General features: G+C 48.5%; 1 protein-coding gene across 14 annotated transcripts in view; it reads right to left on the bottom strand.

The window, feature by feature from the left end:
* KLC1 (kinesin light chain 1) overlaps positions 1-19,341 on the bottom strand; it is a 71,173-nt gene extending 51,832 nt beyond the window's left edge. For 13 of the 14 annotated variants that reach the window (XM_025391432.1, XM_025391434.1, XM_025391427.1 and 10 more), the window contains exon 1: positions 19,022-19,341. The gene's annotated coding sequence lies outside the window, so the exon portion shown is untranslated. The remainder of the gene's footprint in view (positions 1-19,021) is intronic. The other variant, XM_025391431.1, reaches the window with a different exon arrangement.
* Between the last annotated feature and the right edge of the window lie 2,079 nt (positions 19,342-21,420).

Genomic DNA, 21,420 nt, shown 5'->3' with positions numbered 1-21,420 from the left:
TGTTGCACAGGCTGAACTTGCAGTCCTAGACTCAAGCAATCCTCCACCTTCAATCTCCCAAGGAGCTAGGAGTATAAGAACTTGCCACTGTACTCCATTTTTCTTTTTTTTTTTAGACAGGATCTTACTCTATCGCCCAGGGTGGAGTGCAATGGCACTATTTCGGCTCACTGCAACTTCCGCATCCCGGACTCAGGCAATCCTCCCACCTCAGCCTCCCAAGTAGCTGGGAACCACACGCATGCACCACCAAGCCCAGTTAACTTTTGTACTTTCAGTAGAGACAACGTTTCGCCATGTTGCCCAGGCTGGTCTCAAACTCCTGAGCTCAGGTGACCTGCCTGCCTCGGTCTCCCAAAGTACTGGGATTACAGGCATGAGCCACACACCCGGCCCACTATGCCATTTTGACATGTATTTTTAACATATATGATTCTCCTTTTTTTTCTGAGACAGGGTCTCACTCTGTCACCCAGGCTGAAGTACAGTGGCATGATCTTGGCTCACTGCAACCTCCACCTCCTGGGCTCAAGTGATCCTCCCATCTCAGCCTCCCATGTAGCTTGGACTACAGGTGCGCGCCACCAAGCCTGGCTAATTTTTCTCTTTTTTTCTTTTTCTTTTTTTCTTTTTTTTTTTTTTTGGTAGAGATGGTCTTGCCATGTTGCCCAGGCTGGTCTTCAACTCCTAGGCTCAAGGGACCTGTCCACCTCAGCCTCCCAAAGTGCTGAGATTACAGGCATGAGCCACCATGCCTGGCCACAAGTCTCATGTCCAAAGATTTACTTCAATCATTTTTTTACACTACAACATTGTGAGGACATAAACTGAGAATGTTAAGAACCTATCCTGCCAGGCTCCAAGTTGGGACCTCTGATTAAATATCTGTATCGCAACTTGCCAGGAGTAAAAAATAAATTTTAAAATCCTGTCTGTAGCATTCTGTAACCTAGAAATAAAACAATTTTGACTCTTTTTTAAATGTCATTTGAAAAACAATACAAATAGACATGGTCTATTTGTATCATGCACCACCTATTGGGACAGAAATAAGGAAATGCTATCATTTTTTTTTTTTTTTTGAGATGGAGTCCTGCTCTGTCGCCAGGCTGGAGTGCAGTTGCGCGATCTCAGCTCACTGTAACCTCCACCTCCCAGGTTCAAGTGATTCTCCTGCCTCAGCCTCCCAAGTAGCTAGAACTACAGGCATGTACCACCACACTCAGCTAATTTTTGTATTTTTAGTAGAGACAGGGTTTCACCACGTTGGCCAGGACAGTCTTGATCTCTTGACCTCGTGATCTTGACCTCGCCCACCTTGGCTTCCCAAAGTGTTGGAATTACAGGCATGACCCACCATGCTCAGCCATGCTATTCTTTCAGAAGGCTTACCTGCCCTTTGGAAACATAAGAAATAATAACAAACAAATTGCTGGGCCAGGCATGGTGGCTCTCCCTGTAATCCCAGCACTTTGGGAGGCCCGGGTAGGCGGATTACCTGAAGTCAGAAGTTCAAGACCAGCCTGGTCAACATGGCAAAACCCTATCTCTAGTAAAAAAAAAAAAAAAAAATACAAAATTTAGCCGGGTGTGGTGACACACGCCCATAGTCACAGCTACTCAGGAGGCTGAGGCAGGAAAATCACTTAAACCTGGAAAGCGGAGATCCCGCCACTGCACCACTGCACTCCAGCCTGAGCAACAGAGCAAGACTCCGTCTCAAAAAAAAAAAAAAAAAAGTTTCTGGATAAAGTAATTAAAAAACCCATGCTCAAACTTGAAATAAGGCTTAACAGTTCGGATAGACAAGGTAACTGTAGCATGTTTGTATTATTCAACATCCTACTTGACAGGTAAGGATTTGTACCTGTGTAACTGAAAAGAGATGGCACGCATTAATACCTAATATACAGACTACAACGAAGTTCCATCACTCAGCTCTGACCAAAAACACCAGACATAAATATTAATTTGTATATTCAGTTGCTTTACCTCTGCTCTAAAGTAATCCAAGCAGAGGTAATATACAAAATAGAAATAGTTCTTATGTTAGACACTGTGGCTGATGTAATCCCAGCACTTTGGGAGGACGAGGTGGGAGGATCCCTTGAACCCAGGAATTCCAGACCAGCCTAGGCAAGACAGCAAGACCCCATCTCTACAAAAAAAAAAAAAAAAAAAATTAGGCATGGTGACACATGCTTATAGTCCCAGCTACCTGGGAGGCTGAAGCAGAAAGACTGTTTGAGCCCATGAGTTCAAGACCAGCCTGGGCAACATAGAGGGGTCCCATCTCTTCAAAAAAAAAAAAAGAAAAAAAAAATTAGCTAGGCGTGAAAATGCATGTCTGCAGTTCGCAGCTGCAGTGAGCCATGACTGTACCACTGCACTTCAGCCCGGGTGACAAAGTAAGACCTTGTCTGAAATATGTATATATACACACATATATGCAACATACATATTTTAATTAAAAAACTAAAAATTAGATGGGCATGGTAGTATGTGCCTATACTTCCAACTACTTGGGAGGCTGAAGTGGGAGGATGGCTTGAGCCCAGGAGTTCAAGGCTGCATGAGCCATGATCGTGCCACTGCACTCCAGCCTGGGTGACAGAGCAAGCAAGAGTGTCTCAGAAAATAGTTCTTATTACACAGTAAAACTGTCCTTTTAATTTGTCCTTTATGACAGGAGTGATATTTTACTTACTCTACACTAATGACCAAAAGAGAAGGCCTTGGGAATTTTAACTAAATCCCTGACAGATACGATGGAAACTAACACACTTAGAATAGATAATTCGTATAACACAGACAACACAGTCATGTGCAGCATAATGACATTTTGGTCAAGGAGGGACCTCATATTTGACAGTGGTCCCATAAGATTATAACACCAGGCTGGGCGCAGTGGCTCACGCCCATAATCCCAGCACTTTGGGAGGCCGAGGTGGGTGGATCACAAGGTCAGGAGATCGAGACCATCCTGGCTAACGCAGTGGAACCCCGTCTCTGCTAAAAATACAAAAAAATTAGCTGGGTGTGGTGGCGAGCATCTGTAGTCCCAGCTGCTCTGGAGGCTGAGGCAGGAGAATGGCATGAACCTGTGAGGCGGAGCTTGCAGTGAGCCGAGATCACGCCCCACTGCACTCCAGTCTGGGCGACACAGCCAGACTCCGTCTCAAAAAAAAAAAAAAAAAGATTACAATACCTATTTTGACTACATCTTTTCTATGTTTAGACATGTTTAGTTGCACAAACGTTTACCAGTGTTACAGTTGCGTACTACAGCTACATGTTGTACAGGTTTTTAGCCTAGGAGCAATGGGCTACACCGTACCGCCTAGGTGTGCAGTAGGCTGTACTTTCTAGGTTTGTGTAAATGTACTCCCTGATACCCCCACAACGAAATCACTTAACAATGCATTCCTCAAAACACATCCCCAATGTTCAGCATAACACACACACGACTGCACTGGGTGGGCTTTAAAACCGAGAAGTGCAACTGCGATGTCCACTACAAGCACGGCAGGGAACTGCAGAAGAACTGAGCTAGGCAGCACCAGAGGGAACCTGGGAGATGCCCAACTCTCATTCACCACTTGGTTTGAAGACCTGGTAGGGCAGCTAGGTCTTTGCCTCCAAAAAAAAGACAAGCAAATTTTCCTGAGAAATCTGGCCAGCCCCAGGCCAGGCACAGGGGTTCACGCCCATAATCCCAGCACTTTGGGAGGCCGAGGCGGGTGGATCACCTGAGGTCGGGAGTTGGAGACCAGCCTGGCAAACATGGAGAAACCCCGACTCTACTAAAAATACAAAATTAGTCAGGTATGGTGGCACATACCTGTAATCCCAGCTACCTGAGAGGCTGAGGCAGGAGAATCGCTTGAACCCAGGAGGCAGAGGTTGCAGTGAGCTGAGATCACCCCATTGCACTGCGGCCTGGGCAACAAGAGTGAAACTCAAAGAAAAAGAGAGAGAGAGAGAGAGAGAGAGAGAGAGAGAAAGAGAGGGAAAGAAGGAAGGAAGGAAGGAAGGAAGGAAGGAAGGAAGGAAGGAAGGAANAAGAAGGAAGGAAGGAAGGAAGGAAGGAAGGAAGGAAGGAAGGAAGGAAGGAAGGAAGGAAGGAAGGAGAGAAAGAAAAAGAAAGAAAAGAAAGAAAAAAAGGAAGGAAGGAAGGAAGGAAAGAAGGAAGGAAAGAAAGAAAAGAACGAAAGAAAGAAATCTGGCCAGCCCCAAAAGAATAACATCCATCCATTCCTCAAGGAAATGTTTACTGAGCCTCTACTTTATGCAAGGCACTGTTCTAAAGGTAGGAATTGACCCAAAAAAAAAAAAATTGTCCTAAGAAAACTAAAATATTGTGGTGACCAGAGAATATTATTTTTCTTTTCTTTTCTTTTTTTTAATAGAGACAGGGTCTCACTATGTTGCCCAGAATGGTCTCAAAGTCCTGGGCTCAAGTGATCCTCCTACCTCGGCCTCCCAAAGTACTGGGATTATAAGCGTGAGCTACCACACCCAGTCCCAAAGAATATTCTCTATACTTCCAGAGAGGGAGGAAAAAAACAGGTCATGCAGACCAGGCGCGGTGGCTCATGGCTGTAATCCCAGCACTTTGGGAGCCTAGGTGGGTGGATCAGGAGGTCAGGAGTCCAAGACCAGTCTGGCCAACATGATGAAAACCCTTCTCTACTAAAAACACAAAAAAATTAGCCAGGCGTGGTGGCGGGTGCCTGTAATCCCAGCCACTCAGTAGGCTGAAGCAGAGAATTGCTTGAACCCGGGAGGCAGAGGTTGCAGTGAGCCTAGATCACACCAGTGCACTCTAGCCTGGGCGACAGAGCAAGACTCTGTCTCCAAAAAAAAAAAAGAAGTCATGTAGAAAGAATCGGGAATAACTTTAGGCTTCTTTTTTTTTTTTTTTTTTTTTGCGATGGAGTCTCGCTCTGTCACCCAGGCTGGAGTGCAGTGGCGCGATCACGGTTCACTGCAAGCTCTGCCTCCCAGGTTCAGGCCATTCGCCTGCTTCAGCCTCCCAAGTAGCTGGGACCACAGGTGTCTGCCACCAAGCCCAGCTAATTTTTTGTATTTTCAGTAGAGACGGGGTTTCACTGTATTAGCCAGGATGGTCTCGATCTCCTGACCTTGTGATCCGCCCACCTCGGCCTCTCGAAGTGCTGGGATTACAGGCACGAGCCACCATGCCTGGCCAACTTTAGGCTTCTTAACAGCCACACTAGAAGCAAAAGGCAATTAAACAAATGCCTTCAGGTCGGGTACGGTGGCTCATGCCTGTAATCCCAGCACTTTGGGAGGCTGAAGCAGGCAGATCACAAGGTCAGGAGATCGAGACCACCCTGGCTAACACGGTGAAACCCCATCTCTACTAGAAATACAAAAATTAGCCGGGCATTGTGGCGGGCGCCTGTAATCCCAGCTACTCAGGAGGCTGAGGCAGGAGAATGGTGTGAAGCGGGAGGCGGAGCTTGCAGTGAGCCGAGATCGTGCCACTGCACTCCACAACAGAGCGAAACTCTGTCTCTAAAACAAAGAATTCACAGCCTGACTCAGTGGTTCACACCTATAATCCCAGCACTTTGGGAGGCCAAGGCAGGTGGATCTCTTGAGCTCAGGATTTTGAAGCCAGACGGGGAAACATGGCAAAACCCCGTCCTAAAAAAAAAAAATACCAAAATTAGCTGGGCGTGGTCACATGCACCTGTGGTCCCAGCTACTCAGGAGGCTGAGGTGTGAGTATCGCTGGAGTCCAGGAAGTCAAGGCTGCAGTGAGCCGTGATTGCACCATTGCGCTCCAGCCTGGGTGACAGAGTGAGACCCTGTCTCAAAAATAATAAAATAAAAATAAAGAATTCACATATGGGCCGGGTGTGGTGGCTCATACCAGTAATCCCAGCACTTTGGGAGGCCAAGACAGGAGCACTGCTTGAGCCCAGGAGTTCAAGATCAGCCTGGAGAATACAGTGAGACCCTGTCTCTACAAAATTTAAAATTAGCTGGGTGTGGTGGCACGCGCCTGAGGTCCCAGCTAAGGCGGGAGGATTGTTTGAGCCTGGGAGGTCAAGGCTACAGAAGCCTTGGTGGTTCCACTACACTCCAGCCTCGCCCCGCCTCAAAAAACTAAATAAGTAAAAGACAAGAAAGAGCCAGGCGTGGTCGCTCACGCCTGTCAGTCCCAACACTTTGGGAGGCTGAGGCGGGCGGATCACTTGAGGTCAGGAGTTCAAGAACAGCCTGGCCAACACGGTGAAATCCCATCTCTACTAAAAATACAAAAATTAGCCAGGCGTGGTGGTATATGCCTGTAGTTCCAGCTACTTGGGAGGTTAAGGCTGGAGAATCACTTGAACTCACGAGGTGGAGGTTGCAATGAGCCAAGATCATGCCACTGCACTCCAGCCTAGACGACAGAGCAAGACTCTATCTCAAAAAAAAAAAAAGGAAAGAAGAATTCACATCTATCCAATATTTTAGTTTTGGGAGCATTTTCAAATGTATAATATTTTACTGAAATAACAATAAAAAAATCTGCAGGTAGTTTGATGACCTATCATTATAATTTCCATTTACAGCTGAGGAAACTGGGATAGATGAAGTGACTTTAGCTTATTCTACTGATAAGAGGAACAGAATCCAAGGTCTCTTTGCTCCAAGTGTCCCTCTGCTTCAGGAACCCTACCATGCTGCATGAACACACACACATCCACACACACCCCTCTGCTCACACACATACACCCTATGTTCATACATACACACCACCATGCTCACACACACCCCCACTGCGTTCACACACACTGTGCTCACACACACACACCCCATGTTCATACACACACCACTGTGCTCACACACACACACCCCCACTGTGTTCATACATACACACCACAATGTTCACACACACCCACACACCCCACTGTGTTCATATATATATACAACCAGACTCCAGCCTGAGTGACAGAGCAAGATTCTGTCTCAAAAAAAAAAAAAAAAAATTAATGAAATGAAAGCAAAGGCAGAGAAGCAAAGGGCATCATCTTTGGTCACTTTACCTCCCCTGGTTTTATCATGTGAAATTCAGCCAGGTGGGGAAAGCTCACAGTGATGAAGAAAGTTAAAAAAAAAAAAAAACACCACCACCAAGCACTCAAAAGGAAAAAGGAATGTGTGGAATTAGATAACAGATTGTAGTCGCACAAAACAGAGAATACATTAAAAATCACTGCACTGCACTTTAAAATGGAGCATTTGATGTGATGTGACTTACATTTCAATTTTCTAAAAGAGAAAAAGAACGTGGTAGAAAAATCAACAGGTCTGGGTACACAGAATGAAGGACAGTCAAGAAAGAAATGTGAATTACTCTCACAATTCTCAAATGTTAAATAAAGTTCCTATAAATACAGAGGAGGGTAGCATATTAAGGAAAACTGGGATGGAGGAAAGAAAACAGAGGTTTTTGCCTTGCAAAAATTTGTTTATAAGGGATGTTTTACCAAGAGATGTGCATCTGAGTTGAGCCAACAGGAAACCCTGGCAGTGCTGGCCAGATCACAGAGGTCATGTCCCATCCCCATAGAGGCGCAGAAGCCCCAAAGAATACCAGCAAAGAGGGTTATAAGGTGAAGGGACTAGCCTACAGGAACAGTCCAAGTCATATTCAGGGAAATAAATAGTATCGTGATGGCCCAGCATAGTGGCTCACGCCTGTAATCCCAGCACTTTGGGAGGCCAAGGAGAGCGATCACTTGAGCCCAGAAGTTAGAGACCAGACAGGGTGATGCCGTGAAACCCTGTCTCTACAAAATATTAGCTGGTCATGGTGGTGTGCACCTGTAGTCCCAGCTACTTCAGGGGCAGAGGTGGGACGATCACTTGAACACGGAGGCTGCACTGAGCCAAGATTGTGACACCGCACCCCAACCTAGGCAAAACAGCAAGACCCTGTCTCAAAAATTAAATAAATACACAAATATTTTTTAAAAAGAAAACATTAACTACCAGACAAAACAAATGCATCTATTTGGCCTTTGGGTGACTTATTTGTAGATGTGCTTTCAGAATTAAGGAAAGGAGGTCAGACAGAACCCCTCTGGATACTTTTCCCCCACAGCTTGCTTAGGAAGTCCACTGGGATTGTTTTGAAACCAGCCACCTCTATGGACACAGACCCTCTAACTATTCAACAACCTAACCACACCACTGTTTCCAGGTATACACGCAGCTCTGGAAAAGGTGACGGAGCTCTTTTAGAAATCTAAAGAGGCCTATTAATAACCATGGCTGTGGCTGAGCATGGTGGCTCACGTCTATAATCCCAGCACTGAGGAGGCCAAAGCAGGCAGATCACCTGAGGTCGGGAGTTCGAGGCCAGCCTGATCAACATGGAGAAACCCCGTCTCTACTAGAAATACAAAATTAGCCGGGCATGGTGGTGCATGTCTGTAATCCCAGATACTCGGGAGGCTGCAGCAGGAGAATCGCTTCAATCTGGGAGGCGGATGTTGCAGTGAGCTGAGATCTTGCCATTGCACTCCAGCAACAAGAGCAAAACTCCGTCTCAAAAATAAATAAATAAATAAATAACCATGGCTGCACCTGAAGAGATTTTTACAAGCAGGAGATTTCCCCAGCCAGCTGTCAGGTGCTTACCCCTAGGCGGGTCAGCCAGCCTCCTGGTCATGACTGGAAAGCGAGCTGGTTCACTTAATTTGCCATAGGACCACAGGCCCATCCTTCAGATGTAAATTGTAAGCACAAGACACTAGAAGAAAGGGTACTACATGAAAATACAGGATAACATGCTTTTTCTGAAAACAAGAATGAGTAAGTCCTCACGATGCAAACATCTCTATTCCAAGTTCTTGGCTGATCAAATAGAAAGGAAAAAACAGCTTCATCTGACTGCGTGACTAAGAGAATACGTAACAGAGTACTGCGGGAGTATGGGGCAAAATACACAAATACAGATACTAATTCTGTGGTTACAAAAAGCACCTTTAATCAAATATTAAAAATGTCAGCAGACAAACATACCATAAGACTAAGTTTATGTATTTAAATGCTAATCAATGGAATAATGTTCTTTCCTAAATGAAGAAAGGCAATTAAAGAAAACATTTTTTTTTTCTTGAGACGGAGTCTCGCTCTGTCGCCAGGCTGGAGTGCAATGGCGCCATCTTGGCTCACTTCATTCTCCGACTCCCCGGTTCGAGTGATTCTGCTGCCTCAGCCTCCCAAGTAGCTGGGATTACAGGCACGCGCCACCACGCCTGGCTAATTTTTGTTTTTTCAGTAGAGACGGGGTTTCAACATGTTGGCTAGGATGGTTTCAGTCTCCTGACCTCATGATCCACTCACCTTGGCTTCCCAAAGTGCTGGGATTACAGGAGTGAGCCACCGCACCTGGCCAAAGAAAACATTTTTAAAAAATAAATTATCTCAGGCCAGGCACAGTGGCTCACGCCTATAATTCTAGCACTTTGGGAGGGGGAGGTGGGTAGATCACCTGAGGTCAGGAGTTTGAGACCAGCCTTGCCAACATGGTGAAACCCCATCTCTACTAAGAATACAAAAATTAGCTGGGTGTGGTGGTGCATGCCTGTAATCCCAACTACTCGGGAGGCTGAGGCAGGACAATGACTTGGATCTGGGAGGCAGAGGCTGCAGTGAGCCGAGGTTGAGTCACTGCACTCCAGCCTGGGCAACAGTGCAAGACTCTGTCTCGGGGGGAAAAAAAAGGAAAAGAAAACATTAAAAAAAAATAAATTCTCTCAGGCTGGGCGCGGTGGCTCACACTTGTAATTCCAGCACTTTGGAAGGCCAAGGTGGGCGCTTCACCTGAGGGCAGGAGTTCAAGACCAGCCTGGCCAAAACAGTGAAACCTCGTCTCTACTAAAAATACAAAAAAATTAGCGGGTGTGGTAGCGTGTGTCTGTAAACCCAGCTACTCAAGAGGCTGAGGCAGGAGAATCGCTTGAACCTGGGAAGTGGAAGTTGCAGCGAGCCGAGGTCACACCACAGCACTCTAGCCTGGGCAACAGAGCAAGACTCCATTTCAAAAAACACATAAATAAATAAAAATAAATTCTCTCCAGCTGAGTAAGGTGGCATGCACCTCTGGTCCCAGTTACCCAGGAGGCTGGGCACGAGGATCACTTGAGCCTAAGAGTCAGAGGTTGCAGTGAGCCATGATAGCACCACTGTACTCTGGCCTGGGTGACAGAGGGAGACCCTGTCTCAAAAAACAAAACAGTGTCTCAGGACAAAGGAAATGGGACACCTTTCACTGACATCTCTGTATGGCTATTGATACCTCTGTGTATCTTCAACTTCCCAAAACAGTGTATTTCTTTTTAATGATTTAAAAACATAAGCAGGGCAAAGTGGCTCATGCCTGGAATCCTAGCACTTTGGAAGGCAAAGGTGGGAGGATTGTTTGAGCCCAGGAATTTAAGACTAGCCTGGGCAACATTATGAGACCCCATCTCTATGAAAAATAATAATAATAATAAATAGATAAGAAAGCAGGAGCCATAAAAGAATGAACTGAAAACTGGACTTCATCGAAATTTTCAAGTACTACCTTTCTCATTCCCTGGTCATTTGGCAGCTGTTCTTCGTTGGGGGCTGTCCTGCACCTGAGGCAGGAAAGAAGATGAAAGAATTTGTCACTTCTAGGCTCCAACTTGTTACGAAAAGTGGAAAGTGGCTGGGTGCAGTGGCTCACGCCTCTAATCCCAGCGCTGTGGGAGGCCGAGGTGGGCAGATCCCTGAGGTCAGGAGTTCGAGACCAGCCTGGCCAACATGGTGAAACCCCATCTCTACTAAAAATACCAAAATTATCCAGGCGTGGTGGCGTGTGCCCGTAATCCCAGCTACCCAGGAGGCTGAGGCAGCAGAATCGCTGGAACCCGGAGGCAGAGGCTGCAGTGAGCCGAGATCACGCCACTGCACTCCACACTGGGCGACAGAGCAAGACTCCATTTCAAAAAAAAAAAAAAGTGCAAAGTACGTGCCGCGGTACAAGCAGACTCAGAATATGATCAAACAAAGCAAAGCGAAATCGGTCATCCTCGCCAACAACTGCCCAGCTTTGAGGAAATCTGAAATAAAGTACTGTGCAATCTTGGCCAAAATTGGTGTCCATCACTACAGTGGCAATAATACTGAACTGAGCAGAGCATGTGGATACTACTATCGAGTATACACACTGGCTAGCACTGATTCAGGTGATTCTGATATCATTAGAAGGATGACAGAACTGACTGGTAAGAAGTAAACTCTGTGGCTAGCGCAGTGGCTCATGCCTGTAATCCCAGCACTGTAGGAGGCCAAGGTGGGCAGATCACCTGAGGTCAAGAGTTTGAGACCAGCCTGGCCAACATGGTGACACCCCATCTCTATAAAAAAGTAGCCAAGCGCGGTGGTGCACACCTGTAATCCCAGCTACTCAGGAGGCTGAGGCAGGAGAATGGCTTGAACCTGGGAGACAGAGGTTGCAGTGAGTTGATATTATACCATTCCACTCCAGCTTAGGCAACAAGAGTGAAAACTCCATCTCAAAAAAAAAAAAAAAGATAAAAATAAATCCTGTGAAAATTTATTTAATAAAACTTGCCAGACCTTGGTTAAAACAATTGAAAGTATTGATTTATTAAAAGGCACTACCAAAAAATAAAGTTAAGCCACAGATTAGTAAAAAGTATCTGCAACACATAGATATCTGGCAAATGACTTGTATAAAAAATATGTAAGGAACTGCCGGGCATGGTGGCTCATGCCTGTAATACCAGCACTTTGGGAGGTCAAGACGGGTGGATCATGAGGTCAGGAGATCGAGACCATCCTGGCTAACATCATGAAACCCATATCTACTAAAAATAAAATAAAAATAGAAATAAAAATAAATTAGCCGGGCATGGTGGCGGGCACCTGTAGTCCCAGCTACTCCGGAGGCTGTGGCAGGGGAATGGCCTGAACCTGGGAGGCGGAGCCTGCAGTGAGCTGAGATTATGCCACTGCACTCCAGCCTGGGCAACAAAGCGAGACTCTGTCTACAAAAAAAAAAAAAAAACAAAACAGGCCGGGTGTGGTGGCTCACACCTGTAATCCCAGCACTTTGGGAGGCCGAGACGGGTGGATCACGAGGTCAGCAGATCGAGACCATTCTGGTTAACACGGTGAAACCCCGTCTCTACTAAAAGTACAAAAAAATTAGCCGGGCGTGGTGGCGGTGCCTGTAGTCCCAGCTACTCGGGAGGCTGAGGCAGGAGAAAGGCGTGAACCCGGAAGGCAGAGCTTGCAGTGAGCTGAGATCGCGCCACTGCACTCTAGCCTGGGCGACAGAGTGAGACTCCATCTCAAAAAAATAAATAAATAAATAAATAAGGAACTTAACAATCCAATTTTTTAAATGGGCAAAAGTCTTGAATAGACACTTTACAAGTCCAGGTATACAAAAGACCGACAAGCACGTAAGTGCTCACCATTATGAGTCATCAGGGAAATACACATTAAAACTAACAAGATGCCACTATATACATCGACTAGAATGGCTCAGATGAAAAAGACAGGTAAGGCTAGGCACAGTGGCTCACGCCTGTGATCCCAGCACTTTGGGAGGCCGACAGGGGCGATCACCTGAGGTCAGGAGTTCGAGACCAGCCTGGCCAACATGAAGAAACCCATCTCTACTAAAAATACAAAATGAGCCCAGCGTGGTGGCGCATGCCTGTAATCCCAGCTACTCGGGAGGTTGAAGCAGGAGAATCGCTTGAACCCAGGAGGCAGAGGTTGCAGTAAGCCAAGATTGTGCCACTGCACTCCAGCCTGGGCAACAAGAGCAAAACTCCATCTCAAAAAAAATAGGCCGGGCGCGGTGGCTCAAGCCTGTAATCCCAGCACTTTGGGAGGCCGAGGCGGGTGGATCACGAGGTCAGGAGATCGAGACCATCCTGGCTAACATGGTGAAACCCCGTCTCTACTAAAAATACAAAAAACTAGCCGGGCGTGGTGGCGGGCGCCTGTAGTCCCAGCTACTCGGAGGCTGAGGCGGGAGAATGGCGTGAACCCGGGAGGCGGAGCTTGCAGTGAGCCGAGATCGCGCCACTGCACTCCAGCCTGGGCGACACAGCGAGACTCCGTCTCAAAAAAAATAAATAAATAAATAAAAAAAAAATAAAAATAAAAATAAAAAGTAAAGTACTGAAAGTAGTCAAAATCATAGAAACAAAGTAGAAAAGATGGTTACCGGGGGAGGGTGAGGGAGGAGGAGATATCAGTATTTAGGGGCTACAGTCTCAGTGCTGCCAGATCAAAGAGTTCCAGAAATGTGGAACAACAATGTGCATATCCTTAACACTACTGAATTGTGAACTTACAAATCGCTAAAATGGTACATCTTTGAAAAAAATTGAAGTGGTGCAAGGTTTTCCCAAGAAAAAGTAATGATAGGATTAAACAGCATTATGATTCACTTGAAGGTGCAGCTTTAAGTACTACAAGATGATTCGAAGCTTGTACTGCAGAAGTAAAAAACGTGATTCAGAATCCTGACTTCACAGCTGTGTAACTTTGATTTCAGAAACTTCCCCTCTCTCACCCCCGAATTCCTCAACAGTAGAATCTCAGTAACAGTACCTATTTTACTTTTCTTTTTTTTTTTTTTTTTGAGACGGGAGTCTCACTCTTGTCTCCCAGGCTGGGGTACAGTGGCACGATCTGGCTCACTGTAACCTCCGCCTCCCAGGTTCAAGTGATTCTCCTGCCTCAGCCTCCGAAGTAGCTGGGACTACAGGAGCGTGCCACCACACGTGGCTGATTTTGGATTTTTAGTAGAGACGAAGTTTCACCATGTTGGCCAGGCTGGTCTCAAACTCCTGACCTCAGGTGACCCGCCTGCCTTGGCCTCCCAAAGTGTTTTTGGATTTAACATACCCAAAAACAAACTGGCAATCTCCTCTTTCTCCCATTTTCCCTCCTTGGGTTTAAGTGTCACCAGCCAGTGAGTCACCCAAATTAGAGATGAGGAAGTCATTCTAGATGCATTTCTTCAACAAACATTTACTAAGTTCCTATTACGTGCCAAGCATTGACACTGAATACAAGAGACAAAATTCCACACCCTTGTGGAGATGATGAACATAAATGGAGACAAATAATAAAAGTAAGAAAATGATTAAAATAACACAGTATCAGCCAGGTACAGTGGCTCAGGCCTATAATCCTAGCACTTTGGGAGGCTGAGGCGGGCGGATCACTTGAGGTCAGGAGTTCGAGACCAGCCTGGCTAACGTGGTGAAATCCCATCTCCACTAAAAATAAAAAAATTAGCTGGGTGTGGTAGCATATGCCTGTAGTCCCAACTACTTGGGAAGCTGAGGCAGGAGAAAGGCTTGAACCAGGGAGGCGGAGGATGCAGTGAGCTGAGATCATGCCACTGCACTCCAGCCTGGGTGACACAGCGAGACTCTGTCTCAAAAAACAATAAAATAATAATAATAATGATGATACAGCATTTTAGACAGTGAGGTGTGCTAAGGAGAAAAATCAGGGCACAGGCTAAGGAGTATATGGGCAAGTGAGGAAATGCTAATCACTAGAAGAGTGAGTTTGGTTCAGAACTCCAGATGTGCCTGGAAGTGCTTGAGTAGGGCCAGAGCAGGAAGATGAAAAGAGACAGGGTGGGGTACTCAGAGGACACTGACAAAAGCTTTAACAGAGGAGTGACTCAGGTTTTCACAGGATCATTCTGGGGAGTCCTACCTGCACCTCCTCATTTACCCCAATCCAATCAGCCCCAAATCAGGTTGACTATAACCCTTACGGCCCAGCCCCTGCCCCCCATCTAGCTTCTCTGTTCCTTCTGTCACTGCCCTAATCCTGAGGCTTGCTCAGTTGGGGTTAACGGCTTCCTAATTAATCTCATCCCAGTTCACAGCACCTGCCCCACCACTGCCTATGCTTTTTTTTTTTTTTTTGAGACAGAGTCTCGCTCTGTCATCCAAGCTGGAGTGCAGTGGCACCAGCCCAGCCAGCCTGCCTATGCTCTTTTTAAAGTGTCACCTGGCTCCTTAGAATCTTCCAACCCTCCGGCCAGGCACAGTGGCTCACCTGTAATCCTAACACTTTGGGAGGCCAAGGCGGGCAGATCACGAGGTCAGGAGATGCAGACCATCCTGGCTAACATGGTGAAACCCTGTCTCTACTAAAAATACAAAAAATTAGCCAGGCGTGGTGGCACACACCTGTAGTCCCAGCTACTCGGGAGGCTGAGGTAGGAGAATCACTTGAACCCGGGAGGCGGAGGCTGAAGTGAGCAGAGATCGTGCCACTGCACTCCAGCCTGGGTGACAGAGCGAGACTCCATCTCGGAAAAAAAAAAAAAAATCTTCCAACCCTCACTTGTAAACCTCAGAATGAAAGCAGACTTCTAAGAAGTCATTCAGGGCCTTTCTTAACTTCATCTTTCCACTCTCACTCCCACGCTCCCTTACCAACACACCCCTTTACAGCAGCACAACCTCAGGATTTATTTCCTCCAAACAGGAACCCCAATCCCAATCCCTGACCCCCTGACAATGGCTGATTTGTACTTTTCTTTTGTGAAGAATCGCCTCCTCAGTGCACTCATCACAGCCTTTAACCTGGTCTGTGGTACCTGTCCATGCCAGTCTGTGAGCTCCTAGAGGACAGAGGTTTTTTGGTTTTATTTATTTTATTTTTTTTTTTTTGAGACAGAGTTTTGCTCTTGTTAACCAGGCTGGAGTGCAAAGACGTGATCTCAGCTCACTGCAACCTCCACCTCCTGGGTTCAAGCGATTCTCCAGCCTCAGTCTTCCAAGTAGCTGGGATTAGAGGCACCTGCCACCACACCCGGTTTTTTTTGTTGGATTTTTTGGTTTTTTTGTTTGTATTTTTAGTAGAGACAGGGTTTTACCATGTTAACCAAGCAGGTCTCAAACTCCTGACCTCAGGTGATCAGTCCACCTTGGCCTCCTAAAGTGCTGGGATTACAGGCATAAGCCATCGCACGGCTGACAGCTGCTCTTTTTTTTTAGTTTGTTTTGAGATGGAGTCTCGCTTCAGTCATGCAGGCTGGAGTGCAGTGACGTGATCTCGACTCACTACAACCTCCACTTCCCGGTTCAAGTGATTCTCATTCCTCAGTCTCGCGAGTAGCTGGGATTACAGGTGTGCACTACCACACCTGGCTAATTTTTGTATTTTTAGTAGAGATGGGGTTTTACCATGTTGGCCAGGCTGGTCTTGAACTCCTGACCTCAGGTGACCCGCCTTGGCCCCCCAAAGCACCAGGATTACAGGCGTGAGCCACCACACCTGGCCAACAGTAGCTCTTTTAGCAACATATCGCTGACTACTCAGCACAGTACCTGCCATTCAGTTGATTCTCAACAGACATTTAAGACCAGTATTTGCATCTTAATTTGCTTGTCATTTTTATTATATGCCCTGAAATTTGACACTTAAATCTTCCCAAATACTCTCGTTTGAATATATTACTCTCGTTTGAATATATTACTTATCATTTCTTTGCTACATAAAATACTGGTTTCGGCCCAGGCGCAATGGCTCACACCTGTAATCCTAGCATTTTGGGAGGCTGAGGCAGGTGGATCACCTGAGGTTAGGAGTTCGAGACCAGCCTGGCCAACGTGGTGAAACCCCGTCTCTACTAAAAATACAAAAAATTAGCCTGGTGTAGTAGTGGGCGCCTGTAATCTCAGCTACTAGGGAGGCTGAGGCAGGAGAACCTCTTGAACCTGGGAAGCGGAGGTTGCAGGGAGCCGAGATCATACCACTGAACTCCAGTCTAAGCGACAGAGCAAGACTCATTTCTAAACAAATAAATAAATAAAAATAAAATACTGGTTTCTAACATTCCACTTATCTACGAAGAACATTTTCAGGCGATACTAATCCTACATTTCACTCAACTTTTGATTTTTCTATTCTAGGTTTCTTTTTATACAAGTATGTTTTAAAATAGTTTATGGCCCTATACAGAGTTACACACTGACTTTTTTCCAACACTGAGAAACATGCTTAAGAATGTATAAATTTTAAAAATGTATAAATTTGGGCCAGGCGCAGTGGCTCACGCCTGTTAATCCCAGCACTTTGGGAGGTCAAGGTGGGCAAATCATGAAGTCAGGAGATCGAGACCATCCTAGCTAACACGGTGAAACACCGTCTCTACTAAAAACACAAAAAATTAGCTGGGCGTGGTGGCGGGCGCCTGGAGTCCCAGCTGCAGGGGAGGCTGAGGCAGGAGAATGGCGTGAACCCGGGAGGCGGAGCTTGCCATGAGCAGAGATCGCACCACTGCACTCCAGCCTGGGCAACAGAGCAAGACTCCATCTCAAAAAAAAAAAAAAAAAAGGTATAAAATTTAAATGAGTGCAGTTATTTGTTATGAAATATTTAAGATACTGTGTGCCTCTCCCCAGTGTCATTCCCTCCCCCTTTGCTGGAGATAAACGCTGTCCAGTGCACAGACTCCTGTGCACGTCTGGATGCTTTTCTAAGACAATGCTAGGCAAGGTGAGGTGCGCAAGGCTGCAGCAGGGTTAGAGGTTACCACCTGGGTCCTCCACAGCACTCAGTGCCAGGCAGGGCTGCCAGGCTCAACCGCAACATGATGTTGCATTCTTTGATGACTTGGAGAGACACTGGCTCTTTAGAGTGCCTACCCTCCCACACAGAATTCCATACAAGTTGAAATACACTTCATACTTGGTATCATTGTATTCCTACAAATATTTAGGAAACAGAGCAATAGGTCAAATTTCTCACCATAACAGGCTTGTTGGCAATACCTGAAAGAAGCAAGGCCATGGCTGTAATATAACTTAAGGAGGTCGTTCCAGTTTCCTAATGCGTTTTTCACTAAACTAGTGCAATGTATTCCGAGCTGATTCTGATCAATGGCTTAGTCATGCCATACCAAAAAAAAAAGGCCTTGGAATTTAACTAATGCAAAGAATCAAAGCTCTAACTGCCCTTTTACAGAACACCTGAAATAGTATATCTCAAATTTTTTGTTCTCACATTTTTTAAAAGCATCATTTTTGTAAGTATTCCTTTATAAATGCTTAATATGTAAATTCTTAATGCATTTAAATAATAAAAAGTAACAGGCAGCAACAATTCCAATACAAATATACCTAGAAACGACCTACAAATATTAAGTATAAAACCATCCACTCCATCACGCATTAATTTCACTTTTTTAACGCTTTATTTTAATTTTCTTAGGAAAAAGGGTGCACCCAATTTTACATCGAAAAAGCATTCCAGGACGGGGGCTGCTTCAACTTTAGTTGGAGCAACGCCAGCTTAGGTGAACAGGGTCGCCCGAAACGTTTCACATCTGGTTACCGAAAAAAAGGGGTCGCCAAAGAGGCGAAGCGGAGTCGGCTCTCGGGAGGGACCCGGCCCCCCGCCGCCCGCGAGGATGACAGGCGCGTCCGCTCAGGGCGGTGCCGGGAGAGGCGGGGGTGGAAGGAAGAGGAGGAATCGGACAAAGCCAGCCCCGCTGGGCCTCCGGCCTCCCCGCCCGCCGCGATCCCGGGGGCGGCCACCTCCCCTGTCGCGGGCTCCCGGGGTCCACAGCTGTCCCCGGGAAAGGCCGCCGCCGCCCGCAGCTGGGCCGAGCCGCGGATGCGGGACCAGGGCGGGGCCCTGGGCAGGGTCGGGGACCGGAACCTGCAGTGGGACGCGGATGGGGAGGACGCACGGCGCCGGGAGCCGGGGCTGGGAAAGGGGCCGGGGACAGGAACCCGACCTGACCTGCAAGGGGTCGCGGACCGGCCGGGGCGGTGAACTGGGGCGGGTACCGGGGTGGGAACCGACAGGGTCTGGGACAGGAACCTGGATGGAGACGGAGTTGCGCCCGGGGCGAGTCCGAAAAGGAGCGAGACAGGGACGGGGCGGAGGATGAGGAGGGGGCCGGGGCCGCGGTCCGGGGCGCACGCCGGGGACTCACCGTCCAGCTCCTGAGGGCCGCGCTGTCTCGCGCTGTCAGCACCAGGAGCGCCGCCGGGCGCGCGCGCGGAGCAGCGACCGCGCGCCGAGCCCGCCTCGGCTGTGTGAGGCGCGGCGCAGCAGTCACGAGCGAGGGGCGCCGCCGCCCCGTAGCATCCTCAGCCGCCCGCGCGCTGTCCCCTTGGCCGCCGAGCACAGCCCCGCGGCTCCTCCCCGCAGCGGCAGCAGAGCCGACCCAGCCAGTCCCGCTCGGCCGCCTGCGCCTCTCCCGCCGCCGAAAATGGCGTCTCAGTGTTGCTCCCGCGGCGCCCCGCCTCGCCCCGCCCCACAATGCCGCGCGCCGGCATGACGTCATCGCCCCTCGCGCCGCCCGGGGCTGGGGAAACTGAGGCTGGGTGGCTCTCAGCAAGCGCTCGGCGAGCTGGGGACTGGAGGGGCGAGGAAGCTGTTTGGGTATCAGGTGGGCGGTCACAGGGAACAGGGTGACGGTGCAGGACGCCGCGGGCTTCCCGGCTGGAACACGGACGGGGGCGGGGCGCTTGGGGCAGGGCGCGGCTCGTGGGGTGGGCGGCCAGGCCCTGGTCTCTCCGACCTCGCAGCCGCGATGACCCAGCGCTTCGGCACCTTCCCCTCCAGCCGGGCTGTGGGCCCTACAGAAATGCGGCCGGGGAAGGTGCAGGCCTGGCCGCAGCCGCCACCACTGGGCTCCCGCCCCGCCCCACTCGGAGGCCCGCGAGCTTTGTGCGCTCATTTCGGTCCCCCCAAAACCCCACTAGGAAGCCTTTGGGAGCCCCCGGAATCACAGGATCCCGGCCAGGCCTTTCTCCCTTCTCCAGGAAAACCGACAGCCTTTGGTCGAGACCCTGATCCCTAACCCTGCGCCTCCCTCTCCTCGGGGCTTTTGGACCCTCGTATCTGTACGAGGAGACTTTCCAGGCGCTCCCCCTCGACACAAACTGCGCCTCAGACAGGCAAAGGGGAAGGGCCGGGGTGTAGGCTGTGAGGGTGGGAGACATCCACTCTGTGACCCCACGCAGCCACCGGCGCATCTCCCTGGCTGCAGGGCCTCGACCTCCAGCCCGGCCTGAAGGGCAGCGGAGCGGGCCTGGGTCAAGTCCTGCGGCTTCGCCGGCTCCGCAGGCCTGACTCAGCAGCCAGCCGGGAGGGCATGCTGATTCAGTGGGCGAGGCTCCACTCGCTGCTGCCAGCGGCTTGGGAAAAGCCCTCCCAGTGCCTGCAGACGTCCCAAGTGCGGGGCCCGGAGGCATCGTTTAACCTGGAGGGGTTCCTGGGCCAGTCCCCCAACCCCATCTTGTGAACTGCTGTTCCTTTCCGATGTTACCACCCAGCACCAGCAGCCCTGTGTGAACCCTGCAGTTGTGCCCCGCAGTAACCGGAGAAGCAGCTGCATCCCGGTTTTCCCAGGGAGGTCTGGTTACTTTTATCTCATTTATAAAGACAAAGGTGGGCTACAAAGGGGGAGCTCCTAGGTAACACATTAGGGTTGGCCCGGGGAGAGGCACCGAGTCAGGGTCAAACAAACCTCCATACCACTTTCAGGTTAGTGATTTCAGCCAGACTGCAGCTTGGATGTCACTAAGCTCAGCCACTGGCTGGGCACCGCCAAGCATGGAGTGCTCACTTTTTCTGTGCCGCTGAGCTCAGTAACTGTCCCCTCTGCTTACCCACAACCCTAGCCAGAAACCTGGGATGCCTGCACTGCTCCCTTATGCCCTACTGCAACAGGTGAAAATATTCTCCTTCCTCGTTATTTCTTTGTTTGTTTGAGTTAGGGTATCTTTGTCACCCTGACTGGAGGGCAGTGGCAATCATAGTTCACTGTAACCTCAAACTCCTGGGCTCGAGAGATCCTCTTGCCTCAGCCTCCCAAGTAGCTAGGGACTATAGGTGTGCACCACCACTCCCAGCTAATGTTTTTTAAATTTTTTGCAGAGAGGAGATCTTGCTATGTTGCCCAGACTGATCTCGAACTCCTGGCCACAAGCAGTCCTCCCAGCTGGCCTCCCAAAGTGCTGAGATTACAGGTGTGAGCCACCATGCCCGGCCTCTCAGTATTTCTTTAATCCATCTCCACTGCCACCACTTTGTTCTGGCTTTATTACCTTGTTCTTTTATTTCCTCAACAAATATTTGTTGCTCTCCCATGATCCTCATGATAACAGCCAAGGATGCATAGGTGAACAAGATAGATAAGATCTCTGCTCTCTAAGAGTTTACATTCCAGTGAGGAGAAGTAGGCCATAAACACATAAGGAAATACAGGATCTTGCACAGATGGAACAGGCAGAGATGGAACAAAGATGATGGAACAGGCAGAGGCTAGGTGGTCAGGGGGTGAACTCAGAGGCAGGCCGTGAGCTGAGACCCAAATGAGAGGAA

Source organism: Theropithecus gelada, chromosome 7b (genome assembly GCF_003255815.1).
Source record: "Theropithecus gelada isolate Dixy chromosome 7b, Tgel_1.0, whole genome shotgun sequence".
Taxonomy (NCBI): Eukaryota; Metazoa; Chordata; class Mammalia; order Primates; family Cercopithecidae; genus Theropithecus; species Theropithecus gelada.
The sequence above is the reverse complement of the archived record's forward strand: the minus strand, read 5'-3'. Positions and strand labels throughout refer to the sequence as shown.